This window comes from Corapipo altera, unplaced genomic scaffold (assembly GCF_003945725.1).
Source record: "Corapipo altera isolate COAL_440 unplaced genomic scaffold, ASM394572v1 212, whole genome shotgun sequence".
Lineage (NCBI taxonomy): Eukaryota > Metazoa > Chordata > Aves > Passeriformes > Pipridae > Corapipo > Corapipo altera.
In genome coordinates, this window is record NW_020884944.1 from 2,821,303 (window position 1) to 2,846,090 (window position 24,788).

A 24,788-nucleotide genomic window follows, 5' to 3' on the forward strand; every position below is an offset into this window, starting at 1 on the left:
CCTGAAGTACCTTAGTCTTCCCAGCTAGAACTGAATTCTGGTCACACCTGTATGCCTTCCTAACCTAAATCCAATGATAATAGTGTTTCTCAGAATTTCATCCTTGCAATGCTCATTGATGCTGATGAAGCCAAGAATAGAGAATATTTCTTAACTCAGGCTAGAGAGTTAATACAGGTCTTTGCTTCTTCTGACCCATGGGTTGACTCAATAAGATGCACCAAACAATTGTTTTACTGACTTATCTGTATGATTTCCAGCATCAGCAACTGTCTCTTCACTACCCTGAAGTGCATACATCTTTGTCTTATCTTGTCCTTTTCTGACTCTTTCAACTTCTGCTAAAGAAACATTACAGTATTTTCCTTGTTTCTTCCAATGAGGCAACACCTGTTTTTACTTTTCCTACCTACTGTAAAATCTTGACTAAACTTAACATAACCATAACTTTAATCACCAGCTCTAGGATTATGACCCTTGCACATCTCTGACCCCAATGCATCCACAAAGAGAACTAATAACATCTAAAAATGGCTTCCAGCATTAATGCAGACAAAGTTCTTTTCCCAGACAAGGCTGCAGGTGTCTCCCACCAAGAGAAGAGCCCTTCAGCTTTGAATCCAATGTAGATGGAACACCACGATTCTACCCTTATTTTAATTCATAGACTCTAAACTGGAGATATCTACTAAGTCATACTTTTCTCAGTCATTTTGTACCAACAGACCAAGAAGTCCTTTATGTTGTATTTATAATACTTGCATTCCGTTTAAGGTATAGTGTTTTTATGATCAGGAGAATGGATTATGGACCAAGGGGATCTCAGTGCCCTGAGCTAGAAGACTATGACTGTGAGAATGATCAAATCCCAGTCAACCCTGAAACTGTGTGGGATCTGCTTCTCCAAGTGGATCCCTACAAATCTGTGGAGCCTGATGTGATTCACCTCTAGGGATCATTTTTGAGCGGTTTTGGAAATCTGGAGAGGTCTCAGTTGACTGGAAGGTGGTGAACATTGTCCTGATTTTCAAGAAGGACAAGAAGAGGGACCCTGGAAACTACAGGCCTGTCAGTCTCACTTCAGTGCCTGGTAAATTTGTGGAGAAGATTATTCTGGGAAGTATTGAGAAACACCTGAAAGACAACACAAGCCATTGGTCACAGCCAGCACAGCTTCAGGAGAGCAAAGTCCTGCTTATCAAACCTGATTTCCTTTTACGACAAGGTAACCCACCTAGCTGATCAAGAGAAGCCTGTTGATGTAATCTTTTTGGATTTCAGTAAAGCTCTTGGTACTGTCACAGCATCCTTCTGGACAAAATGTCCAGCACAGAGCTGGATAAACACATCATGTGGTGGATGAGCAATTGGCTCCCAGGTCGAACACAGAGGGTAACAGTGACTGGGGTGACATGAGACTGGTGACCTGTCACTAGTGGGATAACACAGGGCTCCATCTTAGGACCTGTGCTCTTCAACATCTTCATAAATGACTTGGACACAGGACTGGAAGGGACACTGAGCAAGTTTGCAGATGACACAAAACTGGCAGGAGCTGTTGACTCTCTCAAAGGCAGGAGGCCCTGCAGGGAGATCTTTACAAATTAGAAAGATGGGCAACCACCAACCATAGGAAGTCCAACAAGGGTAAAGTGCCAGATTCTACATCAGCATGGGACAACACTGGATGTATGGACAGACAGGGGAATGAGATGGAAAACTGATCCAGAAAATGCTGGAAAGCAATGCTGGCAAAAGGACCTGGGGATCCTGGTGAATGGTAAGTTGAATATGAGTCATCAGTGCCTTGGCAACCAGGAGGGCCAACCATGTCCAGGGGGACATCAGGCCCAGCATTGCCAACCGGGTGAGGGAGAGGATTGTCCCACTCTGCTCTGCACTGGCGTGGCCTCACCTGGAATACTGGGGCAGTTTTGGGCACCACAATATAAGAAAGATATTAAGCCATTAGAGAGTGTCCAAAGGAGGGCAATGAAGATGGTGAGAGGCCTTGAGGGGAAGCTGTGCGAAGAGCAACTGAGGGCACTTGGTCTGTTTAGCCTGGAGAAGACTGAGGGGAGACCTCACTGCAGTTACAACTTCCTTGTAAGGGGAAGAGGAGGAGAAGGCACTGATTTCTTCTCTGTGGTGACCAGTGACAAGGACCCAAGGGAATGGCCTGAAGTTGGAAGGCCATTCCTGGAAGGTGTCAGGAGAGGTTTAGGTTATATATTAGAAAGAGGTTCTTCCCCCAGAGGCTGGTTGGGCACTGAACAGGCTCCTCAGGGCAGTGGTCACAGCACAAAGCCTGACAGAGTTCAAGAAGAATTTAGATGATACTCTCAGGCACATGGTGTGACTCCTGGGGATGATCCTGTGCAGGGCCAGGAGTTGGACTCAGTGATCCTTATGGGTCCCTTCCAACTCAGCATATTCTGTGATTTCATGAACAGTCAATACAGCATTTGAAACTGAAAAATTCAGGATCCAGAAGTTAATTGATAGATATAATGTGACTTTACACCTAGAGCTCAGTAGATTGTTGATATTAACAAGGTCAAATTAAGTAACTGCTTTACACATCACTTTGTCTGCCAGCTACAAATTGCTTACTTGAATTTTGTTCACATCCAGAAAAAGTCCACAGAAGTTCCTGACTCCTAGTATCAATTTCCAGCCTACAAGAGATTTGAGATTACTTATTATCATGTATAATTCATGAGATAAATCCTTGACTGGTTAACTCTTTTTGTACATGATTGAGGTCTAGGAAAGACCATTTTTTACTACACTTCTCAGTGCAGATAGACTGCAACATGAATAAGCTAACTCTTCCAACTCTCTTCTAGTAGCACATAGCACAGTATATTGTATTTCCTCCACTATTTAAAACTTTAAGCATTTTCACCATTTTTTGCCTATATGAATGTAACAGCTCTAAAAGAAAGAACTTATATCTCTAAATTCAGAGTGGTATTGCTACAAAGATGCAGCTTAGCCCTACTTTCAGTTCCATGGTACATGCCATACAGTGAGCACACAAGATAACAATAAACCTGAAGTTTGATCTGTTTTCACAAATATATTGATCATGAGTCAGAGTCAATGGAGGTCTAGCTTGGATATCAGGAAAAGGTATTTCACCTAAAGGGTGGTTGAGCAGTGGAATAGGTTCCCCAGGGAAATGGTCACAGCAGCAAGACTGACAGAGTTCAAGAACTGTTTAGACAATGCTCTCAGGTACATGGTGTGACTCTTGGGGTGTCCTGTGCAGGGCCAGGAGTTGGACTCGATGATCACAGAATCATAGAATCAACTGGATTGGAAAAGACCTCCAAGATCATCAAGTCCAACCCTTGATCCAACACCGCTGTGGTTACTAGACCATGGCACTAAGTGCCACATCCAATCTCATCTTAAAACCTCCAGGGACGGTGAATCCATCACTTCCCTGGGCAGCCCATTCCAATGTCTGATCACTCTCTCTGTAAAGAATTTCTTCCTAATATCCAACCTAAATCTCCCCTGGCAGAGCTTAAGACTATGTCCTCTTGTCTTACTTAGAGCTGCCTGGGAGAAGAGACCAACCCCCACCTGGCTACAACCTCCTGTCAGGGAGCTGTAGAGAGTTGAGGTCTCCCCTCAGTCTCCTCTAGGCTAAACAACCCCAGCTCCCTCAACCTCTCCTCATAGCACTTGTGCTTGAGTCCCTTCACCAGCCTTGTTGCTCTTCTCTGGACCTGCTCCAGCACCTCCACATCCTTCCTGATCTGAGGGGCCCAGAACTGGACACACTACTCCAGCTGTGGCCTCACCAGTGCTGAGTACAGGGGAAGAATCTCTTCCCTGCATGTTAGCCACACTGTTCCTGATACAGGCCAGGATGCCATTGGCCCTCTTGGCCACCTGGGCACACTGCTGGCTCCCGTTCAGCTTCCTGTCAATCCAAACTCCCAGGTCCCTTTCCGCCTGGTTGCTCTCCAGCCACTCTGTCCCCAGCCTGTAGCGATGCAGGGGGTTGTTGTGGCCAAAGTGCAGGACCCGGCACTTGACCTTGTTGAACCTCATCCTGTTGGAATCAGACTGTCTCTCCAGCTTGTCCAGGTCCCTGTGCAGAGCCCTCCTGCCTTCTGCCAGATCAACACACCCCCCTAACTTGCTGTCATCTGCAAACTTGCTAATGGTACACTCAACTCCCTCATCCAGATCATCAATAAAGATATTAAACAGACATGATGGGTCCCTTCCAACTCAGTATATTCTATGATTCTGTGATAAAATCAGATGCATCTGAGCACATTTTAAAATTGTAGCTCCTATACACCCATTAAAACAAACCTGGAAGGCTTCTCAGAGCACTGTGTAACATTTTAAAATTACAACACATTATCCTTTGTCCATAAATGTTTTTTCAGGGATTCACTGCTAACTTATGTAATCCTCTTAGCTATACAGTCTAATTATTTTTTCTGTGTAAATTAATACTAGTTCTGCCAAATTTCCTTGGAGAAAAAAATAGGAAGTTTCATAGATACTGGTAAAGAAAAACTAGAATTAATTTTGCCTAGATTCCACTGCCGCTATGTATATTGCCATTAGGAAGGTTCTGAAGGAGACAACAAAAGGAATTAGAAGCAGAAAAAGAGAATAAATATTGAAACAATTACAGCCTATGAGATATATGCTTATTCTTTTTTTTATTGGGAAGTTATTTAAATTGTAATGAACTTTTTGTATGACTATTTTTGCTAAGGGTAGCGTGCTTATTTCTTCTCTATTAAAGTATTAAAAGCCTAACACAGAAATTGAGGATTATCTTAAACTTTTACTGAGCTACTAAGCATTAATTAATGAATTAATATCTTTCACAAGTTGTTTGGTGTCTTACTGGGTTAAGCCATATACAGGAATCAGTCATTATATAGGTGGCAAATCACAGCACAATATAGTGTCTATGTCTCACCTGCCTAGCCATAGTTACGGCTTTCAAAGCCCACAGTAGATTTTGCATGACTTATCTTTTTGTCTTAGTGATCCACAGAATTTTTGATGCAAGACATGAGAAGAACAGCAAAATGTGGAGCCCGATTTAGCTCCATATGTGTCATCAAAAAACCAAAACTTTATCAAAAAAACAGTTTTATTGAGTTTATCATTATCACAAGTGTGTACTTACAGAACAAAATATTGCTCTGTGCATATGCATATATTATACCTTTTTTACCTAGTAGTATAATGATTAAGGTCATAACAGCAACTGTCTCCATACAGCATTCTCTGCAATGGCTCACACAAATCTCATTTTCAACTGATGTGCTAACTAATCAGGAAGAAAACAACTTTTCTTCTTGAGGACATCTTCCCCAATAATGTAACACAGTGCAGCAGGACTAGCAGGAATAAGCCTGGAACTCAGGCCTCTTCTTCTGTTTTGCTCTGTTTGCATCTGGAAAGCCATCACAGAATCGTCAAATGGTTTGAGTTGGAAGAGACCTTTAAAAGTCAACTATTCCAACCCCCCTGCAGTGATCAGGGACACTTTCAACTAGATCAGGTTGCCTGACCTTGAGTGTTTATCCTCTCTTTATGTAAATACAAAGCAGGAATAAAAAAACAGAACCATCTTCAGCACGGTCATTACATCTAGATCTCTGTCCCAAAAGCAATACTGACAGGTCATCAATGAAGTACAGCAAATGAAGTTGTCACTGTTGGCATCCTACATCAGCTTCAGGGAACAAACTGACCATGATTCATTTTCCCTGGCTTTTTGTTCCATTCTTTGTCTCATTTGTTCTGCACTTACCTGAAATCTAGAAGCTGACATAGCAATGTACATTTAACTGGAAGGAAAATACCAACTTTTGTCATAAAATAGTGTCAACATTCTTGCCACTTTTTACTGATTCTGTTTTCTTTGTTTGTGGTTCTGGTTTTTGTTTGGTTTGATTGGAGTTTTTTTCACTTGTGAGTGGAAGATAACAATTTTGGCTAGAACTAATATATTAAAGTATGCAGGAACTTTTTTTTAATCAAGTAATCATCTTAATTCCTTTAATTTTTGTAGTATCTTCTAACCTGATGCCTTGATACTCAAGATGCATTCCGCTAAACAATATGAACAGATCAGATTAAAGATTGATCTTGCATGTGGACTGTCTTACCCTAAAATATAATTAAGATGCTTGCAGTGAAAATGGACGTCCCCTTCTGCTTCCAATGTTCTCTTCTTGTGATTAACCATTGTCAAAAATTAACCATTTGCCAAAAAGCTGTGGTAGTATCCAAGCATATTTATCCAGTAGCTCTCACAAGCATTATAGGTACTCAAAACATAAGTCAATGTCTCTGCTAAGACAATAAGAAATTAATGTATCTTATACCATAGGCTTTTGTATTATGTCATTGTCTGCCCTTATTAGTGCGACAAATGAAATATTTAGCTCATAATTTATGCAAACTGGTATTCAAATAGGAAATACATAAGACTAAAGTGTTTTCTTTCAGGTTATCCCAGTGTACAGTAGAGAGAACTGAAAAAAGAGAAAAAACAAAACACAGTACCATCCGCAAAGTGGAAATGAAACGCAAGACCAATATAAACATTAGAATACTCATGATTTTGTAGTCTACAAAGCTACAGGTTTACTCAAGAGTTCATTTCACCAGAGCTGGTAGTTTGTTCCTAAAGCAAATTTTTAGTCACATTTTCCATTGTTTATCTTAAAAGGTACTTGTGATAAATGTAACAAGGACACTGAAGCAGTTCTGCATTCTGCATTTTATTATTTGCTGTCTTTAGCAATATAAGTTTCAAGATGAAAAAAATCCACCTTAGATCAAGCTCAATGGCATTATATCTTGTAGGAAACTTATTTACTTTCACTCATGTTCCAAGTGAACTCTTAGAAATGAAAGGCCTGTAAGACCTAGAAATGTAAATCTTAAATCTGCTTAGGACTCTGGTTTCAAAGTTTATTCACTCAATAATTAGTATTTCAGTAACACATTTTTATGTTAAATTCTCAATTCCTTCCTCTATTCCTTCAGTTAGGCTTAGAGAACAGTAGGAAAGTAATATCTGTAGTCATTCTTGACAACACTATATTCTCAGGAAATCACTGTTTAGCAGTATTATAGCAGGAATGGTATTGGTCATGATTTTATCTGGTCACATATTCCTAACAAATGGAAATATCAAAGTCTTTGGAATAGTTTCTTGTTATTTCAGAGTTCAAAATGGAATAATTAATTGTTCAGTGCATTACTTTCAATTTATCAATTAAATTATCTAGAAGTACCAAAAAATACAGAATTGCATTACTGAATGTGTAGAAAGTGATCTGAATTATGTAAAATGTACACTGAATGAGGTAAAACTTGAAAATGCCTGGTTAGTGCCAGCTGATGATGGTAAAATTCAGAGGGAGAAACACTACTCTGCCAGTAAATTAAAAGAAAATCAGAATGGATGTTTCCTTTAATATTACCATCTATGGCGGGGGATAACAAAATAGACTCTAAATATGTCACTATTTGATCTTGAAGGTTGTGTAACAGACAATTTCAATTATTCTCTGACAAAAGTATTCAAAAATGGCAAGAGATTTTTCAATCTGTCAGTCTCAAACAGATGGAAATGTTGAAGCATGTCCCCATAGGATGGGTTTTTCTCTATGCTACAGTTGAAAATAGTTCCTTTTCTCTCTCACACAGATTACATCCTTTAAGAATGGTAAATTTAAGGAGATGCAAATACACTCACAGTGACTGAAAATAACTCACACATTCTAATGGTTTCATTTAAAATTAAACCTTATGTTCACTGAAACTTGCAAACATAATAAACATTAAACCATAACTTATGTGAAAGAATTAATGATGAATTAGTTGGTCAGATATAATTTCTACCAAAGAGAAGAACAAATAAACATATATGGAAGAAGTATTCATTCATTTTTATACATTTCCTTTCAAATACTTGACATCAGTTACTAATTTCAGCAAACAAAAATATCTTGATTCTGCTGCTTTTAAAATAAAAAGAGTCATTCTTCAGGAAACTGTAATCTTTAAGGAAGATTTTAAAATTAAAAAGCTAAACACAGTGAGAATTACTGTAACAGAAATATGAACACCAGGAAAGTTGATGAGTGTCCATGGTTCATAATGTAAAACAATTTAATGTTCTTTTTTTTAATTCTAGTTTCACATTTTCTCAAAGTTTGTGCAATTAATTACAAGTCTGCTCCAAATACCATCACACATACGTTGAATAATCATTCTTGGACAAGCTACAAGATTTGGGTTTTACATTTATTAAGACTAAGTTTTAACCTGAAATTATTCTTTATTTTTCATTTAAAATAAATACTTACAATGATTTCAAAAAACTGAAAGGTATGGAAGCCTATTCCATGCTCCCTTACTGAGTAACTGCATTCTTGTTGTTGAAGGAACTCAAAGAAAGGTACACACTTGCATTGAGCCCTTACCCTCTGCCTGTTCTTCATGGATTCTAGCATGCCGTGAATTCAACTACACATTTATTGTGAAATATGAGAGTCTTCTACACTTCTGCTTCCAGGCATCTTTTAATAACTGCAGTATTTGTCTGGAGAGGGATTATGCCATAAACAGTCCTTTCTCCTTACTGTATAACTTAACATACACTTTTCCTTTAGCCTACCCTACTCATGAATTTTGGTTTAGTTGTAAAGATATACATGAGCTCTGAAGAAATAATTATATTAAAAGAGAAGTGAGATTCATTTTTAGAGTTAGTATCTAAACGAGTTTTATAAACAAAATCAAACTCTCACTATCTAATTACTGTGTTCTTCTAAGACTGAAGTGGTAACACAGACTTCTTATTTCCTTTCCATATATTGTCATTGGCTTCATCAAACAGACTTCATACTAACAAAGTAGTTGAAATGAAGCAACAGATTATCACTTCTCTATTCATAGAAATATTGCAAAGTTTCACTGATTGATAGTCACAAAGCAATTATTTCTAATGAGAATTTTGCAGTACCTTGGCATATAGAACTTTATTCATTATTTACCTCTTCCAATACAACTACTACTCTTCCAATACAACTTTTAGTGCCATTTATAGGTATATTTGAATTTTAAATACTATTAATAAATACAAACATACAGAATTTTTTTTTCAGAAGTAAACTTAGTAAAGATATTTCATAGTTCATATTTTTTCTTAAGATTCTGCAGTGCAGTAATTATGGTTCTTCAATCTATAATTATACCTACAGCCATTCTGAGGAGTTGCAGTTAATTTCAGAGATATTTAAGAGCCAATGTACCTCTTAAATAAATACAGAACTATGGAAAAGAAGGTTTTTCCATGTGGGTAGAACATCCCATAATGTAAGGGGGTGTTTTTGGAGGTGGTATGGGGGTGAGGGGTATCTAACTTCTCCCATCATTTGTTTCTCCTTCAGATGTTCCCATTAACTGGTTTCTATTTTACAGCAGATACTCTGATAGGTGTTCTTTGCAAACTCTACTCTCTGACTAGAAGTTAGTCCTCCAGGAACAAAATTAATTCAGTGAAATACCCCTTCATCTGTCTGTTTTTAGGATGCTATTGGTTAAGTTTTGTTTGTTTGTTTTTATGCTTTTGTTTTAAAAGGAGTGGTTTAAAAAACCCCCACAGCTCAAAGGTAGTATTTTAAAATAGTAAGGTAAGACCAAGGACTGCATGGACACCTAAGAAAAAGTATACAATGCATTTACCATTTCTAGTCAATGTGTTCATGAACCAGAAGAGTCTTAATTGTGTGTCTTTACCTGTCCTAGTCCTGATTATGTTTGTATGACAATAATAGGATGGGGAAGATGGAGAGAGACATTTGGCTTGTTTGCTACATTTATGTTATTACTGCATTTCTTTCTTTTCTATAATCCCTAGAAATAATGGATTTAATATTATTAGAACAAAATACTTGTGTATATATGTTTCAAAATAACAAAGTGTCAGAAGAAATCTTTTTGGACAACCACAGAAGAAAATGGTATCAAATCAATATATACCATTCATTAGACAAAAATTATGATACAGTTTTTAACTTGCTACAAACATCTGATTAGAACTACAGTGCACTAAGTTATATACGTAAAAACAGCATAGACCTTCAGCTGAAGACACCACTTTGCTACAGACTTCAAAACAAAGAAGATAACTGGCAGAAAGAGTTGAAGGGAGAATATTCTTTTTGTGCAGAGACTGATCTTTTGGTTTTGTATCCTGCTAATAGTATCGTCATGTACTTCATTATAACTTTGTTTATTTGTAGAAGATGTCTATCTAATGTCACATTTGACCTCAAATTTATTGCAAATTGTACCTACTGGCTTTTATACTTAAAAATGAAAGACTACAAAAGCTTCATTTTTTAAAACTGGATTTGTACATTAACAGTTGTTGAAACTATTGGTAGGGAAAAAAGGAAAAGTTCTTATCAACACAGCCTTCCTCTGTCATCACAAACCCAAGGAGGGGGTTTAGATTAATCTTAGCAAAACAGAACTTTTAGAATATATATTGATTTTCTTCCCTTTTAATGCTCCCATAAATCATAATCATCATGTGCCATGCCTATGTGCCCTTGATTCTGCTAGCTATAATCTAATCTTATAACTCAAGCTCCCCAGAAAAGAGCATTTTTCTTATTTTTTTCCTTCTTACTTATGCATTTTCCACTATGTCCCCTCCAGCTCTTTCCCCCTTCTCTCCAGGAATATAGCTGATTGGAGTCAGGATGACAGCATTTCAAGGTCATTCAAACAGATTGATAAATAGCAGGATTTGTGTGAACTCTAGGGTGCCTATACATGTATTCAGGAGGGCTTTTACAAAAGGTGGTTAGAAATACCTTTTTTAAAAGAATTTTTTCATTTTTAATTTTAAATTCCCATACTAAAATCTTTGAGCCTTTAGACTGAACAAACCAATGAACGATCTGCATCTCAAACTGTTGTACATAATTTCTTCTAGTCTGTACTTGAAACTATGTGTTTAAACTACCCAACTCCACAAGTATTTGAGGGATTTAAATGTTTTTATTATAATGACATTCTAGTCTTTTGATACTGATGGCAATTTTCAACCCTGTTTCACAATATCATGAGCTTCCTCATATTTCCTGCATAAAGAGAAAATCAAAAGAGTAGTGGTCTTTGAGAAAATTAGACATTTTGTAAAGTAGGGGCTAGACTAAATACTTAGCAGCCTCACTATAGAGAATGTTTTTGTATACTATATTTAGGACTAGAAAAAAAGGAAAAGCAGGAGATGCTTAATCAAGAGCAAACCAAGACTGTAACTTCATGAATCCATAATTTTCCCATGACCTAACTTTCGGAAAAAAATAATTGATGCTAAAACTTCTGTCTTTCCCTTACATGCTGAACTCCTTCCCAAAAACTACTGCAATCACTGGTATATTCTTCTTCTTCATCAGCCACCAGCACCAGAAATTGGAATTACAGTTTACCCTGGTGTAATTGGAATTACAGTTTACCCTGATCGGTACTCAAGGCAAACAGCTTTGTCCTTGGATCCTGCACCTCAGTTTATTCACTAACATCCTTTACAGTGCTTGAGGAATTTGCCAAAGCACAGGCTTATGCTGCAACTCATCTCGACTGAATAACAGCAGCTTGACACATTTCTTCTCACCAACTTTGAATTCTTTAATGGAAATATCATGACATTATCCAAAAGCACTCGCTAGCTGAGCTGCATTAAATAGACAGAAGTCAAAGACAGCGATCCCAAAGGAATTTGAACAGAGAAAAGGCTTATAATTTATACAGAGATTAAAGCATGACTTGCTGGCAAGTCGAATTGACCAAAACAATTAGGATTTGATTTTATTCTATTCTGCAGAGGTACCATTACCTTTCCATCAGGTGACAGTGATGTTCAGAAGAGTATTGCTTTTATTTTCCCTTGGAATAACAATTGTTGCATTATGAGTTGCTTAAATATTCATTCAGGTTCAAGAGCTAGGAAAAGTTCCCAGACAAACTAAAATCTGATGAGGCTCCTTTCATTTTTATGGAGGTGTAATCAAAGATGTGGAAGAAAAAAAATCAACCACCTGACTACTAAAGTAGGACAGAACCACAGTATGAGCCAACATGGATTCCTGAATTAAAACCATAGAAATAGAGGTATAACGAAAAATAATTATCTCCAACTTGTTCATATTGTTGATTTGTTTTCCGAAAATGCTGAAACTGCTAGGTGGACATAATTTTCTTACTAATTATAAGATATTAAACTTAATGGTGTATTTTCTACTGCTTCACAGTTTACCTTCACCTCAAAAACCTACCTTTTCTTGACGACAAAAGAGGCACACTTCATTTAGTATTTCAGGCTCAAGTCTGTATCACCTAATATCTTTTGTGGCTGTTCACTTCGGGTAAGCCTAATATTCAGATTCAGTAGCATTTTCAACTTTCTCCGCACTGATTAAAAAAACCCACCCAAGAACCCGCACAATATGGGCCAAAAAGAGAACGAGAATGATTATGAATAAAAAAAAAAATTGCTGTTCTTAAAAAGCCAGGCCATGCGTTCAGGAACATTTCATTCTTAGTGTACGTGAGCAATTTCTAACATTGAACTGCTTTAACGATGAAATCAGTTTCTGTGCTCATTGAGTTCTGTCTGGCAACTTCTTCCCATGATACATTCCAATTTATACAAAATACATTTACACATACAAGAAACATGATGACTTACAGACAGAATTCAAACCAGTTATATAGGTCATCCCCTCTTCCCAATTTTATCTCATCACAACTACTGACAAAATGAAAAATGCAGACAAGTGGGCAATTACAGAACAACACTAAGCACATCACCTGAAAGGGGAAGCAATCTACACAGTCCTGGAGTTAACGAAGAAAATTACACTCTTGCTTTTCCCTCTGCGCTTTTCATTTTTTCTTTTCTTTTTTACATCCCCTCCAAAGGCAAAAGAGGAAGGAGAAAGGGGAAAGGAAAGGGAAGAAGGCGAGGTAGAACTGACTGCTAAGAAGAGAAAAGCATGTAAGCAGGGTTATTCTCAAGCTTGAAAGGAATGGAAAATTTTCTCTTTCTTCCACTCACATTCCCTCTCTTTCTTCTTCCTGGAGTTTTCCTTTGTTCCACTTTCCTCTCTGGACAATCCAGCTCCAGCATATATCCTTAACACTGTTAGCTCCCATTACCTCCCCTTTTGCCTCAGTAACCCTTATTCCATAAGTTAGGGGTCATGATGGCTCTTCCACACTCTCACTTTTCATTTATATCTCCTTTATCCCAGGGACAGAGAAACAGAACAGTACACAATAAGAGAATAGTCTCACCTCAGTAAGAAGGTATTTATTTAAACCAAGCTCGCTAAAAACCAAAACAAAACTAGCAGATAAATATGTTCACACAAATCTTCCCAGCATCATTTAAAACAGGGCTGGGGTATAGAACCTCATACTATCTGTGAAAGACAATAGATTAAATCATTGCTTTGTTTTAAATATTTTTAAGGTTTGATTGGTCCTATATTTCACTTTTTAAGTAGTTAGTAAAGTTACAGATTAAAGAAAGATAAAATTGATAGGTCCAGCAAAAATCAGTATATAGATAAGGTGGGAGTACCTATGTTATAATTTACAGAGTATTCAAGACATTAAAATGGTGAACATTCAAATGGCAAGGACTGTAATAGAATGTGAAAACAGCAAAATATCAATCAAGTCTCTTGAGAAGACTGCAGCTGGATAAAGGGAAACCCATTAACCTAATCTCATTTGGCCATTTTTCTCCTCTCTGAAAGAAAATCATGCATCTTCACAATGCCTTCACAGGACACAGCAGTTGGAAGAGAAAGAGGGAATTAACCAAAATAAGCCTCCCAGGGAATCTTTAAAATATATAATCCTATTAGATTCCTCAATTTCTTCCCATTAAGCAAATCACACCTCAATTCAAATATTAAGAGCTTATATTTTGGAGATATTTAAAAAAAAATCTAGAGTATTTAAAAAGGAAGATCAGATAGCAGTATTCCCTTTTTAGAACAAAAGTCAAACACAGCCTTATTGATCGAGCTAAGCGTATACACAGGTATCATGTCCTATTTCACAATATAAGAGAATACACATGCCCTTGTAATAGTTTTTTTCATCTAACATCTCCACCATGATAAAACCTGCCCATCAAATTTCTAAAAAAGTATCTATATTAAAATACCATTACGTTTGAAAATAAAACGATAATGCAGGAAACACGAGAACTGATGTTGCCAGTTCTATGTTTTCTGCTATATTTTATAATTTCACATAAACAATGGTGTATTACTTTCGGTCCCCAGTCATGACTGTACAAGAGAAAAAGAACTTAATATTTACTCACAAGAGAAGGTGTAATTTAAAAAAATGCCTGTGATAATATGAAAGAAAACAAGCATAAAGTAAATCTAGAATTATTGCTGGAGGTCACTTAAAAGCCTGCATCACCACTCTGAGAAAGAGAGAAGAGCATAGGTTGCTGGGAATCAGTGCTATCAGGAGACTGAATTTGAAAGTCTCAGACATGAAACAGTTTCTGCATGCAGTTTAAAGTGTTAAAATTCAGGTTACACTGAATTTAAATTCTGTCATTTCCTAACTTCAGAGAACTTGATTTCCGTATCTCACTTTTTTAAACATATTGGCGACTGACATAACTTTTAAAAATGTTTAAAAGGCATTTAGACATCATATCATGCTTGATAAACTCATTTTACAAACCCCAGTAGAAGGTTAAATGAGCTGAAGACATGAACTTGTTCAGTGTGTCTCCATAAATTCACATTAAGGATTTCAAATCCATATGAAATTTGATTCACAAAACAGTATCAAAGAGATAGTCTCCTGAAGAAAACCAGTTGTTTTTCTTCACTGACAATATGTGGTGCAGGCTAAATCTTCTGTGTGCACACGTACACACCAGCTATTCTGAGAATGAAACGTTCATTTTTCCTGCAGACTGGTGTTTTCAGTCCTAGGCAAATCTCTGACCTGTGGGCACACTCTCTGCTTTCCAACTGCCTGAGGGTGCTGATGGAAGTATGACCTTTATAACAAAGATAGGAAAGTAATGTTTATATGGGCTCTCAGGGAGTTTGTAACTGAATGCAGGTCCAAGCCTTTCCCATTGCAATTCTTCTGCATTTTTGGTGGAGAGGTATTTCACATCATATCCAGAATCTTGACTTAAAATTATTACTTTCAAGAGGATTGAGAATCAGTCACAGTTTGATATTCCATTTTAGTATCTATATTGTTTACCAATCACTAATATTGACCAAACCTGGAAAACATAAGATGAAACTCTAATGTATAGAAATACTGCATGGTTTCAAGTGGCTTGTATTTGAACATTACTTTCCCAATTTGTTCTAAAGCTTGAAAGAATAGTAGGAAAATGTGGGAAAAATAGGAAATTTCTATGGTATAAATAAAATTTGAAGATATTTTAAACTCCTTCATTCTAGGAAAAATGTTTTGGTGTGTTTTGGATTTGATTTTTTAAACTAGATAAAATTTGCACTCCTTAAAACAGTCACTTGCCATTTTTACAGGGCAAGGTAAAAAGAGCTTGTTTGTCATCCTTGTCTTTTGCTGGCTAAAATATTCATACACTCTTGTAGAAATGATGATGTTAAATGAAAGCAATATTTCTCTAGCCAGTTTCTCCTGATGATTTCCTGCACCTGCTAAGAAAACAGTGCATCTTATCAGCTGTATTGTGTCCAGGCAGCACAAGGAAGATGAAGTAGAAGGAATTTCAAAATTATTAAAAATAAAAGGCAAAAAAATGTTCACACTGCAGTGGAAACAGGAACTGAACAGCTGGGCGCTAAGATGGCTTTCGTGGGACTATGTGTGCTAAGATAAACTTGTCTCTAAGGTGAAATAGAACAGCCTACACTGTAGCAAGTTGAGTTTGATCGATGAGTGTTCACGCAATATCTTACGTCTTTTCACATAAGAAGAACACATTCAGCACAAATAGGCAGAATGAATGAGTTCAGTGTATGTACTGGTGTCTCTTGTCTGTTGCCAAGAGCTGCATCTCCGATAACATGATGATAGCTGAACTCTGCATACAATGAGAGTTCATAAAAATCCTAAAAGATAGTTTATAAAAAACAACAGATATTTGTGTTCCGTCATTCCCTTTACCACTGCTAATGAAAGTTTTAATTCTGCTAGACTATCAGTTATGAAGTTGTTCTGGGTAGTGAGAGGAAAGGAAGAAGAACAATTTACAACTCTATTTCCCATCTGTCTTTAGATTTAGAAAGGTACCTGGAAACCCACATATCAGAAGGGACTTGCCTTGCTTTGAGGGAACTGTGAGCAAAAGCCAGCCATGCAGCTCCTTCCTATCTCTTGGAAAAATACAGGAGAGGAATATGTTGAAATGGAGGTAAGATATCAGTGTTTGGTTTCCTAGATGATTAAAGCCTGGAAAACCTTTAAAAAAAAAAAAAAAAGAGAGAGAAACAGACAACAGTAAAAGACATACATAATGTGAAAAGGAACTAAAAATCTGCAGAAATCAACACTCTACCCGTAAACATCCTGAACATGTATGTGGATTAAAATGTTCTAAAGGTAGTTGGAGGTAGAAAGGACTATTTTCCTATTAACTTAATTATATCTCTCAATATAAACCAGACTGCACTGTGCAGATAGGCAGAGAAAGATATCCTGAATTCTAATGCTTATGTTATGTAGCACAATTATGTGGCACTCGATCCCACTGACCTCTTCACTGACAAAGATGCTGAACAGGAGACAGTACCCACCCCTGAGGGACACCACTCTTCTCTGGGCTCCACATGGACACAAGTCCTCGTGTGCAGCCATCCAGGCATGTGGGACAGTGTCGAAATTCAAGATTGTACTCAATATTGTCTGGTTTGTATAAGTCAGCTGGAAATTTTCTTTAATTAATATACCACTCCTGTATTAACCAGCCCTATCTGGATCAAGACTTTCTGGGAAACCTTTAAAGAAATTTTGCCTTGGAAAGCAGTATGTCCGTAACAGGATACTACAAGCTTATAACTAATTTTTGTCAACCAGGCTAAAATTACTTTCTTAGTCTTTAATTTTACTTCACTCTAGCATGAGAATCCTCTTTGTTCTTTCATAAGATTTTACTGATGTTTATGCATGTACTTATACATGTGGAGCATCCCAAACACATCCAAACTGTGTATCTCAATCAGCCTAATCAGAACTCTAAATTTATTTGAAGGGAGACTATTAAAGTCACCAACATTTTATCCAGATAACACTTTCTTCACTTCACTTTTTAGCTGTGCAATTTTACCTTGGAGCTGCAAAGATGGCAACTAATTACAGCTCACTTGAGAGCTTGGTATAACTTACAACCCTTGTCATTTCTCACATTTTTGCATGCTATAAGAGCTTTCTAAGGCATAAGAAATCCCTAAAATCTATTTAGCAATAGAAACAGGTGTCAAATTAGGAATTTTTTCTGATTTCCAAATATTGTTGCTAATAGAAGGGATAGCAGTGCTACCATGGCTGTTCCTGAAGGAAGAGAAACATAAAGGGTAGGTAAAATTTACTGACCTTATCCTATGAATTTATATTGCCTAGTGCTGGACTTTTTTAATGGCTCAAGCGTATGATAACCAGTTTGTTGAGCATTTCTGACATGTGTCAGTGCAGAAGCAGTCCTGCAGAGGACAGCCTGAGTAGAGTGGGTAAAAGAAACATTATCAGCCATGGAACTACTACTCACTAGTTCTGCAGAAAGTCAGAAATCATCCTTTGTCTTTTCCAATATTAAGGAGATTAATGTATTGTAGCCACTTAACATACATCAATGAAGTAGGTGTCATAATGTTCACTTGTGTAATGATTTCCAAATTCTTTGCCTCAATAATAATACTATGCCTTATACTTAAACTTCACATGACATTTATTCTTATGAGTTCAAATAATAACTGAGAGTTTAGAAGTAAGTAAGTTTGCAAACAATTCCTTTGACAGGAGCAGATGATACTGCCATGATATCAAATGCACAGAAAGACGCTTACAGTAGTGTCTGTATAAACGATAATGCACGGTTTTCTTGGAATTATGTGGTTTCATACTATAAAACTCTGACCTATGTGGGCTTCGACATTTTGTTCTCATTGAACTTCTTAAAAATATGCAAGTATTTAAATACTACAGGAGACTTAGCTGAATTGAATACAAAGGACACTGCTATTTCACTTTCTAGTTCTGCACACCAACATTAGGCTCTGCAACATTTTTATCATTTTTCTGTTGACTGGCACTTGGAAATACCCACTTCATTCCTAGTAGCTTCATTCACTGAATTATTTTCAATTGTGTTGAAGAAAAGTGCAGTGCAAGTGCATAGATGAAAAATCTTATCTGACTACTATGTGACAGTCTTTTCTGTTTTCCTATTCTTTTCTTCCCCCATTTTTTTATCCATTCCCTGCACTTCTGTCAGACTCAGATTGAATGTTTTTTAAGGAAAATGTGCAATCTCTATCTCCCTAGTACGAATTTTACAATACATAAGGCAATTTCAATACTGTTTCATTTCTCCTCTTATAACAATCTTTAGGGCATCAACCCACACGCAAAAACGTTAACACAGCTTTCATTGTCTAAAGTCATACATAACAATAAACCAAAAAGAAGTGGTTGTCTATAACAGATTTTTTTAATAGCAAATGTAACATATGCCAGAACCTCAGCACACATCTTACCCATCATTTAAATTACATCCTTGTACATATCTGACTAAGAATATGGAAACAGACATCTCCAGGAAGCAAGTCAAAGCATAAGCCCCACTTAAGTGCTCCACCTTTTCTTCAGGAGAAGCTCCTCTATATTAGGTGACAACAGATAGCAGACTTAGGCCTTAGTCACAGATCTAAAGAAGGGCAATTATTCCCTCAAATAATGAGGTGCTCAGAAATGTCTTCTAAGACCGGGGAGATTCTGTCATGGGAATTGTAAATGACAAAATAAAGGAATTGACTCATGGGCATTGTAAATGACACAATAATGAAAAGGACTATGTCAGAACACAGAAAAAAAACCAAATCAAAACCAAAAAACAAAGCTAAAGCACCAAAAGTAGATGTATCTTTGCATCTTTTCAGCATTCTCCAGCATCATCTATAGTAGATGGTACCAAAATACACAATGGTGAATTTTCAAAGGTGGATCATGAAGTCGTGATGGTTCTGGACATAGATTCACAAATGCCTACACGAAAGAATGGAAGTAAATTCCTCCTATTTTTACTGCTTTTAAGTCTGAATTGTAAATGGAACTTTACAGTTGCTAAGCCATTCATCATTCTTTATTTAGAATTCCTTATAGGACAGGGTTTGGGTTTTTCCATTCTAATTATGGGTATTTATATTTGAAATAAAACTTAAGATTTTATTGATGATGAAAACCAGCTGCAGACAAGATGAACTGTGATAGTCTCATACAGAGCACAAATTATACATAATATAACTAACAAAGAGAGGAGCAGTGTGACATCATAACTGCGATTATTTCTAAAGCTGGGCTGCCTGACTGAATGGTGAACTAGAAATTATCCAAAATTAAAACAGGAACATGTGCAGAAAAGCAGTTTCTAGTGACAATGAGGACAGAAGTTTAAATTAGGGAATAAATCTTCATTTGGACTATACCAAGAAAGCTTCACTTCTCTGATGAAGTCATTTCGCAACCATACAGCCTTTTAAATTCCTTTCAATGGAACAGAAAAAAACCCCAAACAACAAAGAAAAAAAGGTAAAAAGCATGTATTAGAAAATAGAACTCTGTCCTGTATCATGTTCTCAAGACTATCACACCATGTTTCAAAGTATGTTTCTATTCTGTAAGTTATGTATATTCATCACTAAATTTTTCACTCTGTCATAAAAATTTTCTGAGTGCATTCACGTTTTAGAAAAAAAATTATAAAAACACCTAAGTTATTAGTTTTTTCTACACAGATGCAAAATTATCTCCTCTCTCCTGTGAAGAAGTACAGAAAATGTCATTGGAATAGGTAACTTTTTAAGATTACTTGAACACATGTCCCTGCATAGTTAATCTTGCAGATTTTTTTTGCATCTCCCAATTAAGACAACAGAAGATATGTACAAAATTTTGAATCCTGAATTAAGGTGTAAAGGGGAGTAAATACTTGTATAATAGAAAAAAACAAAACCTATGGGGCTAATGGTCAACGGATATGAAGTTAACTGTTAAATTCAATGTTAATTTTCCATACTCACAGCATCAGAAATAAATACGTTTAAATTTTTCTTGCACCATTTGTATATATATACAGTATGGGAAAAAAATGTATTCTCTGTTCAGAAGCAAAAGCAAACAGGATTCTTCTTGGATGAGGACTTAAGAAATCTGTTAATTTTGTACATATCTTCAAATGCTAAAATGACAATCTTGACCAGAGACATTCTCTTTGTACATATAGGTGATGCATATATATGCAAAAATAGCTCTGATAACACTACGCAAAAACAGTGAGATATAAAGTTATACATATAAAAATGATGATTGTCCTGCTCTGGTGTGGCCTCACCTTGAATATTGTGTGCAATTTTGGGCACCACAATATAAGAAAGACACTAAGCCGTTAGAGAGTGTCCAAGGGAGGGCCATGAGGATGGTGAAGGACCTTGAGGGGAAGCCCTGTGAGGAGCAGCTGAGGGCACTTGGTCTGTTCAGCTGGAGGAGACTGAGGGGAGACCTCACTGCAGTTACAATTTCCTGGGGAGGGTCACACACTGATCTCTTCACTCTAGTGAGCAGAGACAGGATTTGAGGAGATGGCCTGAAGCTGAGTCAGAGGAGGTTTAGGTTGGATATCAGGAAAAGGTTCTTCCCCCAGAGGGTGTCTGGGCACTGGAACAGGCTCTCCAGGGCAGTGGTCACAGCACCAAGCCTGTCTGTGTTCAAGAAATGTTTGAACAATGCTCCCAGGGACATGGTGTGACTCTTGGGGTGTCCTTTGCAGGGCCAGGAGTTGGACTCAACGATCCTGATGATCCCCTCCAACTCAGGAGATTCTATGATTCCAGTGTTTGGTTTTTTTTTTTTTAAATAAAGTGCTATATGGGAATAAATATCCACATTTGTGAACAGTGAAATTTTGATCAATTAAAACACATAATAAAACCATATGTCCATAATTATTAAGAAAGCTGCAATCACAACATTAGCAAGGCCCATGCATCTTAATCTGCCATAGAAAAGAGCATCCTTTGAGGCTGAATAACCATTGGATTCTGAAGTATAGGGGGATTATTAGCGTTACCTAATCTAGGCTTTTTTTATTTTTCCCTTCAGATTTTGAGATGAAAAGAGATTTTTTTCATTTTGACAATCTGGTCAGAGATTTATATAAGGTGTTGGCATAAAAGCTTTATTCAAAGCGTATGTTTAGTACCAATGCAGCTTTTGCTATACTCATTAAGAACCTGTAGCTGAAATTAAACGGCAATTCAGAAGATCCCTGACCCCAAAATAAACAATCCTGCTGCTCCTATAAACTCATTACTGACCTTAGGCATAAAGCATTACTTTCTTTTTCTCCTCCTGCCTCTTTTTTTCATATATCTGAAATATCAAGACAGTATATCTGATGTGAAATTAATACCAGCTCTTTTCCAGAATGGCTGAAAAAAAAATAAAGATTTCTGCATGCATGTTTGCTTTAAATTGCCCCTTTTGCAATCTTTGACTGTCAGAAATACTCACAAAATCACCATTCTTGAAAGAGGCATTGATAACTGCATTCCAGTGCAGTAAAACTCTAAATTATAAGAAAAACAAAACAAAAATTTACCAAATAAGGGAAAGGTAACAATCAAATGTGACAAATAAATAAATAAATGTAACAAATCAAATACTGCTATATTCCTCCTCTGTTTTTCTTAGTAACACATTCGTTACTGCTATGAATTATACTTCTGCCCAGAGTATATGCAGTATATTTCTCAAAGAGAGAGAAATGATTCTTTTATCACTTACTACAAAAACTGGCTCCTACAAGAGCCACCTTGCAAGGAAAACGCCCCAATATGGCTTAGAGGGATCTTTGTAGCTAGAGTATAAAATACTCTATGCCTTATAGAATGAGCAGCTGTCAAAGGGAAACAAATCACAAGTAACAACCCATATACTCTTAAACTGCACATGCTGAACACATATTGAAACACTCAAACTGCATTTTCATACTCTATACTAGACTTGTAAAGCAAATTTTCTGTATTTAAATTGTTTCAGAATGATTATTTGTTGAGAACTGATGAATGGGGTTATGTTTCATTGTAAATAACCTTTGTTTGTTCCAAGCAGAAGCTGACTACAAAGAAGCCAAATCAGTTTTTCAGCCCCCCATGAGAAACATCCAGATTTTTACTACCAGTGCAATACTTATCATGGTTAGTGTTAGTTTACTGAGTTATTTATGTACATCCAAAGGGCTACAGGCCAGAAAAATGGATGCATACCAAATGTAGGTTAGCCAAGAAAGGAATGACTGAGGCAGTGTAAGGCATGATATAAGGCTCTTGAAGTATAAACACTGGATGGCAATAAGCACTAATAGACTGAGTTTTCAATGGATGTAACCAGCATAGCACAGAAAAATACTGTAGCATTTACAGCCCCATTGAAGTCAGATTTCCTCTACTCACAATGGATTTTTTTCCCTGCATTAATATTTGCTCTGATATTTTCATATCAGATCAAACAGAATATTGCATGGACACACATGTCATATTAATGCATCTAGTCCATGTTTGCATTATATATGCACATGATAAACTTAGAGTGACCTGAAAAGTCATCTAGAAAATTTTCAGAGCTAATCACTGATGATCTCTCTCATTTGTAAAGCCTTCTGTTTATCTGCTCATAAATATTCCTTTCTCTAGATCTCTCTTGTTTATACAGGTTTCAGTGCCACATGTATTTTGTATATATGAATACCTATAAAATCAGAAGATTGAATATCTCAAGGGAAAGAAGGGACCTCTAAGAATCATGGAGTCCAGCTCCCTGCTCCTTGAAGGACCACCTAAAACTATATCATATGACTAAGAGCACTGTCCAGATGGTACCTTGAACTCTGACAGGATAGATGCTATGACCATTTCCCCTAGGGTGTTTCAGTGATTGAACACCCTCTGGGTGAAGAACCTTTCCCTAATGTCCAGTCTGGATCTTCCCTGATACAACTTCATTCCATTTGCTCATATCCTACCACTGGTCACCAGAGATCAGCACCTCCCACTCCACTGCTCATCTTAAGGAAGTTGTGCACTGTAATGAGGTCACGCCTCAGGCTTCCCTTCTTCAAGTGGAACAAATCAAGTGACCTCAGCTGCTCAAGACCTTTCACTACCTTGGTTGCCCTCCTCCAGACACACTCTAATAAACTTAAATAAAAAGTGTGGATAAGTAGTCCTTCGTGTTGCTAAAGGATAAAGAATAAGTGGTGTTTAATAGGAATAAACAAATCAGTTCAAGTAACAATCAGAGACAAAGGAGTAGATATGAAGAAAAACTTATTATATTAATCTGGATTCTGATATTTAGATCATATTTTGGCATACAGCATGCTGGTGACCATGAATTCTTGCATCTGACTTGGCAATGGAGCTGGTGAAGGGTCTAGAAAACATGTCCTATGAGAACTGGCTGAGAGAACTGGGGTTGTTTAGTCTGGAGAAGATGAGGCTCAGGGGGAACCTCCTTGTTCTTTACAACTACCTGATAGGAGGTTGTAGTGAGATGGGGCTCAGTCTCTTCTGTCACACCTCAAGTGAAAAGATGAGAGAAAATGGCCTTAAGATGTGCCGGGGAGGTTCAGATTAGGTATTAGGAAAAAAAAAAATCAGTGAAAGAGTGGTTTGACATTGGAATAAATTGCCCAGGGAGGTGCTAGAGTCACTGTCTCTGTAAGTGTTCAAGAGGCATCTGGATATGCACTTGGGGATATGGTTTAGTGTAGAAGCAGCTGGATGAACAGCACCAGCCACCTGGATGATAAAAGAAGAAGAAAATACTGAAGCAAAAATATTGTGGTCCTGAGCGAGCCAGAGCTAAGATTAAGGTGTGTGTGAAAAGAATCACAAGGTCAAGCTGGAAAGCTGCCTGAAGCATGGCTGTTCTCTGTGGCTGGAAGCAGTCACTGGGGGTGTGTGGTATGTGGGGAGATAAGGAAACATCTTGCTGGCTGGAGAGCTCGGACCTAGGGTCGGTAGAGTCTGTATACAGAAATGGAGTAATAAAGTTGTAAGAGAGTTCTTCCTGGACAAACTCTGTCTTCTGTGGATTCATTCGCTGCAAACGGTGCACAGTGAGGACCTTTTTTCTACGGTTTAGGGGTGATTATGGTCGTGCTGGGTTGGCGGTTCGGCTAAATGACCTTGAAGGTCTCTTCTAACCTTGATGATTCTGTGATTTTTCATTCAAATGGAGGTGAATGACAGCCTGAGTACACCCATAGGATGAAGAGCTCAGGACACTCAGTAGGAAGAGGGGTTGCAGGGAAAATAATTCTTCCTCACTTAGTCTTTTGTCTTGACTAAGCCGAACATGGTATCAGCACCACTATTTTGTCCCTCAACAATGACACGGCAATATCATCAGCTTCCTATGTGAAATAAATAGTTTCA

General features: G+C 37.2%; 1 long non-coding RNA gene across 1 annotated transcript; it reads right to left on the minus strand.

The window, feature by feature from the left end:
- Nucleotides 1-1,462: 1,462 nt before the first annotated feature.
- LOC113956071 lies at nt 1,463-24,248 on the minus strand. The gene is made up of 3 exons (XR_003530739.1): nt 24,138-24,248; nt 10,156-10,161; nt 1,463-1,472 (listed from the first exon to the last, which is right to left on the minus strand). It is a non-coding gene; the product is annotated as an uncharacterized LOC113956071 (long non-coding RNA).
- Between the last annotated feature and the right edge of the window lie 540 nt (nt 24,249-24,788).